The sequence below is a fragment of the Musca autumnalis genome, unplaced genomic scaffold, assembly GCF_047663935.1.
Source record: "Musca autumnalis isolate F117 unplaced genomic scaffold, ASM4766393v1 scaffold_1, whole genome shotgun sequence".
Lineage (NCBI taxonomy): Eukaryota > Metazoa > Arthropoda > Insecta > Diptera > Muscidae > Musca > Musca autumnalis.
Genome location: NW_027411644.1, coordinates 53349803 through 53361376, shown reverse-complemented (window position 1 = coordinate 53361376; position 11574 = coordinate 53349803).

Genomic DNA, 11574 nt, shown 5'->3' with positions numbered 1-11574 from the left:
CAACAAATATTTTTTTTTTTTAAATACAGATCTTTGAAAAAATCCTTCTTTAAATAAATATTTTTAAAAACATTCAAGTCTTTGAAAAGATATTTTTTAAAAAAATCCACGTCGTTAAAAAACATGTTTAAAAAATTTCTGGTCTTTGAAAAAATATTTTTAAAAATCCAGGTTTTTGAAAAATTGTTTTTTAAAAATATCCACGTCTTTGAAAAATATTTTTAAGAAATTCAGGTCTTTAAGAAAATATTTTAAAAAATCAACTTCTTGGAAAACCTATTTTAAAAATCCCGGTCTTGGAAAAATATTTTAAAAAATCAACGTTTTGGAACAAATATTTTAAAAAAATCCACGTCTTTAAAAAAATATTTTAAAAAAGGCGCATACGAAAACAATTTTAAAAAATCCATGTCTCTGAAAATAATATTCTTCAAAAATCGATGTCTTTAAAAAATATTCTTGAAACATCCACGTTTTGGAAAAATATTCTTAAAACATCCACGTTTTTGAAAAATATTTAAAAATCCACGTTTTTGAAAAATTAAACATTCCCGTCTCTGAAAACAATATTCTTAAAAAATCAACGTTATTGAAAAAATATTCCTTAAAAAACCCTCGAAGTAAATTCTTTAAAAACTTCGCGTATTTGAAAAAAATCCACGTTTAATGAAAGAAAGAATCTTTAAAATTCATGTAAATTGATTTTTTTAACTCCACATATTTGAAAAAATACTTTTAAAAAATCCACGTCTCTGAAAAAATACTTGTAAAAAATTTACATCTTTGAAAAAAATATTTGCAAAAAATCAACGCTTTGAAAAAATCATTCGCCAAAATCCAATCTCTTTGAGAAAAATATTTGTCTTTGATTTTTTTTTACAATATCTACTCCTATGGAAGAATATTTTTAAAAAATCCATGTCTTTGAAAAAAATCCATTCACGTCTTTGCAGGTCTTTGAAAAAATATTTTTAAGAAATTCATGTCTTTAAGAAAATATTTTAAAAAATCAACTTCTTGGAAAACATATTTTAAAAAATCCCGGTCTTGGAAAAATTTTTAAAAATCCATGTTCTTAAAAAATTAAAAAATCCACTTTTTTGAAAAATATTTAAAATTCTACGATTTTGAAAAATGTTTGAAAAAAATATTCTTAAAATTCCAAGTATTTGCAAAAATTATACTTTAAAAATCCACGTCTTTGAAAAAAAATATTCTTTAAAAAATTCAAGTTATTGAAAAAATATTTCTTAAAAAATCCTCGACTATTAAAAAAACACGTAAATTGAAATAAATTCTTTAAAAACTCCACGTTTTTGAAAAAATCCACGTTTATTGAAAGAAAGAACATTCACGTAAATTGATTTTGTTTTTAACTCCACATATTTGAAAACAATATACTTAAAGAATGCACGTCTCTGAAAAAAATATTTGTAAAAAATTCACATCTCTGAAAAAAATATTTGCAAAAAATCCACGGCTTTGAAAAATTCATTCGCCAAAATCCAATATCTTTGAGAAAAATATTTGTCTTTGATTTTTTTTTACAAAATCCACTTCTATGGAGGAATATTTTTAAAAAATCCATGTCTTTGAAAAGAATTTATTCACGTCTTTGAAAAAAAAAAATAATATTGAAAAATCCACGACATTGAAAAAATATATAAAAATAAAAAATATATAAATATATGTTGGACATAAAATATTCTTTAAAAAATCCACTATTGTTTGGATTTTTAAAAAATGCTTTTATGGAGTCAGACATATATTAAATATGCAATTTATTTAAAACCACTAAATGTCACAAATATATATTTTAAAGTTCTCAAGCAGCTCTCTATAAAAATGCCTTCTACAAAATTTAATATTTCAGCCAGACAAGCCACTCATAGCAAAACACGCACACACATATATTTTTAATGACAACAATTTTCATTTACATATTTAATGAAGCAAAAAAAAGCTCTTTCAGAAAAATAAACGTAAACCGAATTATGAATACATATATTAAAATACACAAAAAAACGAAAAAAGAGATAAACTTATTACGCACACAAAAATTATATAATTCTTCACAGACTTTGTATTATTGCGCTTTTAATGCTGACTCGTACATGTGATTGGCAAAAAATGTGGGAAATATCCTTAGGCATTTTTTAAATAAAAACTCATGGACGGCAGGGTAAGTGTGTGATTATTGTAGTGAGACATGTACATGCCTGGCAATGACATACTTATGGTCAACAGACAATATTCACACGTATCGTGGATGCTTTTTTTATTCATTATTATACCCTCAGCCTTTAGGCTAAAGAGGGTATTTACACTTTGATACGACCAAAAATGTGCCTCAACGAAATAATGGTTTTAGACCCCAAGTATGTTTGTACGATATCCGTTTCAGACAATTTTGAGTAGATCTAGCAATGTCCGTCCGTCTGTCTGTCTGTCCGTCTGTCTGTCTGGCTGGCTGGTGCGCACGATAACTCTCGAACGGATCAATCGATTCGATTCAAATTTTGGGTATCGAAATATTTTGTCCAGATTCGATTTAAGTTCGAAGATGGGCCATATAGGTCCACTCCTTCAGGTACCTCCCCCACAAATGTTCAAAAATTGTTGCAAAATTTGTGCGCACGATAACTCTTGTAGGGAATAACCGATTTGGTCCATACTTTGCACATCGTGTAATTCCTACCAAACTTAGATGAGGTTCCAATATGGACTCAATCGGTCCACTGCCTCGGGTACCTCCCACACAAAATTTCGGAAAAGTTCAGTTTAGGACCTGGTCTCGAATCGCTTTGATTTTTGTTTACACAAGTTGTGTTCGCTGTCCTCTATACGACGCTGTAAGTTTTATTAGGGGCAAGTCCATACTTCCTGAGAAATTAGCCTGAAAGTTACAAAAAACACTATGACACCGTCTGTAGTGGTTGGAGCGCAAGATAACTCTCGAACGGATCTGCGGATTCGGTTCAAAATTTGGCTTTCGTAATATTTTGTCTAAACTTAGTTCAAGTTCAAAGATGGATTATATCGGTCGACTCCTTCCGATACCTCCCCCACAAAAGTTCGAAAATGTTCGGAAAATTTGTGCGTACGATAACTCTTGAAGGGAGTAACCGATTTGGTCCAAACTTTGTACATTATGAAATTTCTACCAGACTTAGATGAGGTTCCAATATGGACTCAATCGGTAAACTCCTTCGAGTACCTCCCACACAAAATTTCGGAAAAGTTCAGTTTAGGTCCTGCTCTCGAATTGCCTTGGTTTTTGTTGTAGCATATTGTATTGACTGTCCCCTAAACAAAGGTACAAGTTTCCTCAGGGGCAAGTCCATACTTCCCGAAAAAATAGCCTGAAAGTTGAAAAACAAACCATGTTTTGGGTGGAAGCGCAAGATAATTCTCGAACGGAAATGCCGATTCCGGCCAAAATTTGGCCTTCGTAACATTGTTTCCAAACTTACTTTAAGTTACTTACTTTAAGTAGATAAGCCATATCGGTCCACACCTTCAGGTACCTACCCCACAAAAGTTCAAAAATATTCGGAAAAATTGTGGGCACGATAACTCTTGATGGGAGTGACCGATTTGGTCCATACTTTACACATTATCATAATATCTACCAGATATAGATCAGGTTCGAATATGGACTATATTTGTCCACTCCATCCCGTACCTCCCACACAAAATTTTGGATAAGTTCACTTTAAGACCTGCTATTAAATCACTTTTATTTTTGTTGAAGCAACTTACATTCGCTGCCTCAATTACGATGGTAAAAGTTTTTCCAGGGGCAAGTCAATACTTCTTGAGAAAACAGCCCGAAGGGTGTAAAAACCCCTATGGCACCCCCATGGTCTATGTCGGTCCATTCCTTTAATCAACATTTTTGTCGGTTCATACGACCAAAATTTTGAAACCCCCTAAATACATAAGTTTTTTGTGAAAAAAGTGTTTTAATTTGCACAGGCTGAGGGTATATCTCTGTCGGCAAAGCTGACTGATACTTTTTTACTTGTTGAAAAACAATATTAACAACATTTAATACGGAGAACGTGAGATGCGGTTCGGCCGGGTTGTCTATCGCACATCGTTTGGATAGGTAGGTACATCATTATCGTCAATTTTATGTAATATTTTCTTGTTCATCAACATCATCAGCGTCGTCGTTGTCCTCGTGGTCCTCGTCGTCGTCATCCTCATTACAAGTAAAATGCCATACGACCTCAGGTGTTTCAAGCGTCAGCATTTGGTTGGATTTTAAATTGCATGCACAGAAAATTCATTAATATACAATTTGTATTGTATTGAAATTTTTCCACAAAAAAGGATAATCCAAAGGCTCAGACTATTTTTATAGGGAAGATTTAATCCTTAAAAGTCATCCGGAATATAGACAATTTTTAAGCAACAATAGGATAATAGTCCTAAATATTTTTATAAAATCCACGTCTTTGAAAAAAATTTATTTTTATAAAATCCACGTCTTTGAAAAAAGATATTTTTACAGTGTTTTATTTAACTTGCTTTGGTGTCCGTTTAGTTCAAATCTAGTAACTCATTTTTAACACAGTTGCAGTTGACCAATCGAACTGAAACTTTGCACACTTTTCTGATTTGGATGACAATACATGAATATGAAACAAAAACCAATAAGGGTCCATTTTTACTATAGTCCCCATATAGCGGTACCACCCAATTTCAGGTGTTTTGAGGATTTTTTCTTCATTTTTAGTCCGAATTGGCTGTTACTTGGCATTTGGAGTTCCCAATTGTACAGAAACTCCCCCACCAAAAATTGTGGACATGGGCCAGATTTTGGTGTAGCCCCATATTACGGTACCACTCGATTTCAGGCAATTTAAAGTTTTTGTCTACATTTTCGGCCTTAATTGACTGTAATTTGGCTATGGTCAGTGGTCAAAAAATGTATTTACTAAAAAGTTAAAAATAATAAAAAAATTAAAAAAATAATTTTCAGTGTTTTATTTACAAATGCACTTAAAACTAGAAAATAATTTGTCGCTTAGCCTCAATAAGTATATTCTTCTTCATGATGGAATCTCTCCAATAAAACGCTTGCACTTAAATTAAAAATAGTGGTAAAATTAAACGGCGAGCGTTTTATTGGGGAGATTCCATCATGGGGAACAATGTACTTATTGAGGCTAAGCGACAAATTATTTTCTAGTTTTAAGTGCTCATGTAAATAAAAAATAAATAAAAAACTGAAACTTATTTTTTAAATTATTTTTAATTATAAAATGAACGTCTTTAAAAAATATATTTTTATAAAATGAACGTCTTTAAAAAATATATTTTTATAAAATGAACGTCTTTGAAGAAAACATATTTTTATAAAATCCACGTCTTTAAAAAATTATATATTTTTATAAAATCCAGTTGAAAAATTCTTGTCAACAGAAGAGGATGAAAGAAAGAAGCTGTTAGAATCATAAAATAAGAAAACAACAACCAACATTAAAATGAACGTCTTTGAAAAAATATTTAAAAAAACTACGTCTTTGAAAAAAACTGTTTTTATAAAATCCACGTCTTTGAAAAAAACTGTTTTTATAAAATCCACGTCTTTGAAAAAAACTGTTTATATAAAATCCACGTCTTTGAAAAAATGTTTTTATAAAATCCACGTCTTTGATAAAAATATTTAAAAAAAACACGTCTTTGAAAAAATGTTTTTATAAAATCCACGTCTTTGATAAAAATATTTAAAAAAACCACGTCTTAGAAAAAATGTTTTTATAAAATCCACGTCTTTGATAAAAATATTTAAAAAAACCACGTCTTTGAAAAAAATATTTTTATAAAATCCACGTCTTTGAAAAAAATATTTAAAAAAACCACGTATTTGAAAAAATGTTTTTATAAAATCCACGTCTTTGAAAAAATGTTTTTATAAAATCCACGTCTTTGAAAAAATGTTTTTATAAAATCCACGTCTTTGATAAAAATATTTAAAAAAACCACGTCTTAGAAAAAATGTTTTTATAAAATCCACGTCTTTGATAAAAATATTTAAAAAAAACACGTCTTTGAAAAAATGTTTTTATAAAATCCACGTCTTTGAAAAAATGTTTTTATAAAATCCACGTCTTTGATAAAAATATTTAAAAACACCACGTCTTAGAAAAAATGTTTTTATAAAATCCACGTCTTTGATAAAAATATTTAAAAAAACCACGTCTTTGAAAAAATGTTTTTATAAAATCCACGTCTTTGAAAAAATGTTTTTATAAAATCCACGTCTTTGATAAAAATATTTAAAAAAAACCACATCTTAGAAAAAATGTTTTTATAAAATCCACGTCTTTGATAAAAATATTTAAAAAAACCACGTCTTAGAAAAAATGTTTTTATAAAATCCACGTCTTTGATAAAAATATTTAAAAAAAAACCACGTCTTTGAAAAAATGTGTTTATAAAATCCACGTATTTGATAAAAATATTTAAAAAAACCACGTCTTTGAAAAAAACTGTTTTTATAAAATCCACGTCTTTGAAATAAACTGTTTTTATAAAATCCACGTCTTTGATAAAAATATTTTTAAAAATCCACGTCATTAAGTCATATTTACATGAGACAACTTTCCTTGCAATTGGACTAAAAAATGTACGTCTTTGGAAAAAATTACAAAAATATTTGTAAAAAATGTACGTCTTTTAAAAAATATTTAAAAAAATATTTGTAAAAAAACCAGGTCTATGCGAAAAATAAGTTATTTGTAAAAATTCCCGTCTTTGCGAAAAAATATTTTTAAAATACCCAAGCCATGCAAAAAAAATATATTTGTAAAAAATTCTCGTCTTTTCGAAAAAATGTTTTTAAAAAATCCACGCTATTGCAAAAATAATTTAAAAAATCCACGTCTTTGAAAAAATAGTTTTATAAAATTCACGTCATTAAAAAAAATATTTTTATAAAATCCAGGATTTTGTCAAAATACTTTTATAAAATCCAGGACTTTGAAAAAATATTTTTATAAAATCCACGTCTTTGAAAAAATAATTTTATAAAATCCACGTTTTGAAAAAATATTTAAAAAACACTTCTTTGAAAAAAACTGTTTTAATAAAATCCACGTCTTTGAAAAACAATATTTGTATAAGATCCACGTCTTTGCGAAAAAAATTAAAAAAATCCACGTTTCTGAAAAAATATTAAAAAAAATTTTTGTAAAAAAATCCACGTCTGTGCGAAAATAATTGTAAAAAATTCACGTCTTTGCGAAAAAAAATTGTAAAAAATTCACGTCTTTGCGAAAATAAATATTTTTAAAATACCCACGCCATTGCAAAAAAATATTTGTAAAAAATCCACGTCTTTGCGAAAAAAATATTTTTAAAAAATCCACGCCATTGCAAAAATAATTTAAATATCCACGTCTTTGAAATAATTTTTTTATAAAATCCACGTCGTTAAAATAATGTTTTTTATAAAATCCACGTCTTCGAAATACATTTTTTTATAACATCCACGTCTTTGAAATATTTTTTTTTTATAAAATCCACGTCTTTGATATAATTTTTTTTTTATAAAATTCACGTCTTTGATTTTTTTTTTTTATAAAATCCACGCCTTTGTAAAAAATAATTTAAAAAATCTACGTCATTGATAAAAAAATTTAAAAATACACGTGTTTTGAAAATGATGAAAATATCCTCGTCTCTGAAAGAATATTAAAAAAAATATTTGTATAAAATCCACGTCTTTGCGAAAAAAATTAAAAAATCCACGATTTTGAAAAAAAAACCTTAAAAAATATTTTTAAAAAATCCATGATGAGTTTTTTTAAAATCCACATCTTTAAAAAAATTATTAATAAATAATAAAAAATAATCTCTGATAAAAATATTTTTAAAAATCCACGTCATTAAAATATATTTTTAAAAAATCCACTTCTTTGAATAAATATTAAAAAATATCTGAAAAAACCCACGTATTTGAAAAAATATTTCTAAAAAATCCACGTCTTTGTGAAAAAAATAAAAGAATCCACGTTTTTGAAAAAATATTAAAAAATGTTTTTAAAAAATACACGTCTTTACGAAAAAAATATTTGTAAAAAAAATCCACGTCTTTGCAAAAGCAAAAAAAATTGTAAAAAATCCACGTCTTTGCAAAAAAAATGTTTTTCTTGTTAAATCCACGTCTTTGGCTCCTCTCCAACAAACAGACAATGTGTTAGCGTTCTAAGCGACTGCCAATCTATCAAACTTCTGAAGTGGAAGGCATTACAATTCATGAAGAAAAAAGTCTTCGATGGCATATGTGTTTGTATTGAAGAAGGATTCTAGGAAGACCAGAGACACTAGGCTGACTTTATATTAAAAAGGCTTCAAAAATACTTCACAACTACAAATTTGCAATATGTTTAGTATATATACAAGTTTTCAAACTCAGCCAGTGAAACCCAGTGAAACGATCGTGGCATATTGGTTGTGTGGACTTCGCTAGATATCACTTTTTCAATAAAATCCAATCATGAATATTTAGGTCATTATTCAATTAAATAAAAACTTTCACAAATAAATGACCTTCGTCCTAATAAGACAAAAATTAAATTAAAATATGTTTTTATAAAGTCCACGTCTTTGATAAAAATATTTTTAAAAGTCCACGTCATTAAAATATATTTGTAAAAAGTCAATGTCTTTGCAAAAAAATATTTGTAAAAAATCCAAGTCAGTGAAAAACAAAAAATATTTGTAAAAAATCCACGTCTTTGAAAAATATTAAAAAAATATTTGTAGAAAATCCATGTCCTTGCGAAAAAAAATATTTGTAAAAAATCCAAGTCTTTGAAAAACAAAAAATATTTGTAAAAAAATCCACGCCTTTAAAAAAATAATTTAAAAAGTCCGCGTCTTTGAAAAAAAATGTATTTAAAAAGTCCGCGTCTTTGAAAAAAAATGTATTTAAAAATCCACGTCTTTTTAAAAATTAATTTAGAAAATCCACGTCTTTTTAAAAATTAATTTAGAAAATCCACGTCATTGACAAAAATATTTTTAAAAAACCACGTCATTAAAAAATATTTTTTTTAAATCCACGTCTTTGAAAATATTTGTGAAAAAAAGCTACGTCCTTGCGAAAACATATTTGTATAAAAAATCCACGTCTTTGCGAAAAAAATATTTGTAAAAAATTGACGTCTTTGCGACAAAAAAAATAAAAATGACCTTCGTCCTAATAAGACAACAATTAAATAAAAATGTGATTTTATAAAGACCACGTCTTTGATAAAAATATTTTTAAAAGTCTACGTCTTTGATAAAAATATTTTTAAAAGTCTACGTCTTTGATAAAAATATTTTTAAAAGTCTACGTCTTTGATAAACGTATTTTTAAAAGTCCACGTCATTAAAAAATATTTTTAAAAAATCGACGTCTTTGAAAAAATATAAAAAAAATATTTGTAAAAAATCCACGTCTTTGAAAAAATATTTGTACAAAATCCATGTCTATGCGAAAAATAATATTTGTAAAAAATCCATGTCTATGCGAAAAAAAAAATATTTGTAAAAAATCCATGTCTATGCGAAAAAAAATATTTGTAAAAAATCCATGTCTATGCGAAACAAATATTTGTAAAAAATCCATGTCTATGCGAAAAAAAATATTTGTAAAAAATCCATGTCTATGCGAAAAAAAATATTTGTAAAAAATCCATGTCTATGCGAAAAAAAATATTTGTAAAAAATCCATGTCTATGCGAAAAAAAAATATTTGTAAAAAAATCCACGCCTTTGAAAAAAATGTATTTATAAAATGCACTTCTCTTAAAAAATTAATTTAGAAAATCCACGTCATTGACAAAAATATTTTTAAAAAACCACGTATATAAAAAATATTTTGTTTTTAAAATCCACGTCTTTGAAAGAATATTAAAAAAAAATATTTGTAAAAAATCCACGTTTTTGCGAAAGAAAAATCCACGCCTTTGAAAGAATATTAAAAAATATTTGTAAAAGGATTCATGTCTTTGCGAAAAAAGAATTAAAAAAATCCACGTTTTTGAATAAATATTAAATATATATTTGTAAAACAATGCACGTCCTTGCGAAAAAATATTTGTAAAAAAATCTACGTCTTTGCGAAAAAAATGTAAAAAAATCTACGTCTTTGCGAAAAAAAATTTGTAAAAAATCCCGTGAGTGAAAAAAATATTTGTAAAAAAATCCACGTCTTTGCGAAAAAAAAATTAAAAATCTACGTCTTTGAACACACTATTTTTTTTAAATCCACTATTTAGAATAAAAATAATGAAAAAAGTCATCACCTTATTATGTAAAAGTCTTCCGAAATTTGCCATAAATATTTTTAAAATTAACAATGCCATCTCAAATAAAATAAAATCCATGGCTTTCCTTTTTCACTTGCAAATAATTTCAGATCATTAAGCTTAACTCTAAACGAGAAAATTAATAAAAAAATTAATCGAACATTGGTGGCGTTTCTCCACTAATAAACTTGTTGTTTTAAATATTAAAACAACAAAAGGGATTAAGCCAGACTATTTTGAAAAATCAAAAAAATTAATCTTTAATTCCAACCTTTTTCCTGCAACCTACTTTTTTATCAACAAAGAAAATCCTTTCATTAAGAATATTTAAAGTCTTAAAAACTTTTGTAAATAAAAGGAATAACAACCGGAAAGAAGTTGTTCTAACTTAATCTAATAAGAAAACATTAACAATTCCATTATCTATTTGCCTTTGAGTAATTATTATTTGTTCTGTTTCGTTGTCCTTCTTTATTCGACGTCTTTTCGCTTTCGCTTTGAGAAACGACTTATGGAAATGTTGATTATTTATAGCATTTCCTGGTAATTATTTCTACTTTCTTTGTTACTTTATCTTTATCCCTGCTAAGTAATGTGGACGCCCAACATTACAACTGACTTCTGCTCCCAAGAAACTGTAATATTTATCCCTTTTTTTAAAGAATAGAGGAGTCAGGGAATCTTAAAACGTTTAGCTAGACGGACAAACACACACAGAGAGAAGGATAGTACGTAGTAATGGCAACAATAATAAAGTAATAAAAAAGTATAACCATTAAAAGCAGATAGCAGTTGGAATATCTCAATTATAAAGGACAGATAATGCATAATAAAAATTGATTGTATTCTAAAGCTTTCTAATAAGGACACAAAAAGAATGATAAAATTATAATTGCAGTATGACCATTGAAAGTGGGAAATGAGTTAAGTTATATTATTGATAAAAAAGTTTTTCAAACGGACAAGAGTAGAATTTTCATATTAATGTCTTTGAATAAAGATGTTTAAATTAAAATAAATTTTTACAATGAAAATGTGGCCAATATCTCAATCTAAGAGATGATTTTCTCTTTAAAAATACGATTTTTCAATTAAATTATTATAAAGATAAATCCTTTCAAATGTTTGTACTAAGGGAAAGATGGAATGATATTTCCAAAGATATGTTCGAAAGATCTCTTCAAACCAGGAGTATAGCATATTCACAAGTCCATCATTATAACAGAGTGGAAACCAAAAGAAACTTCAGAATAGAAATCAA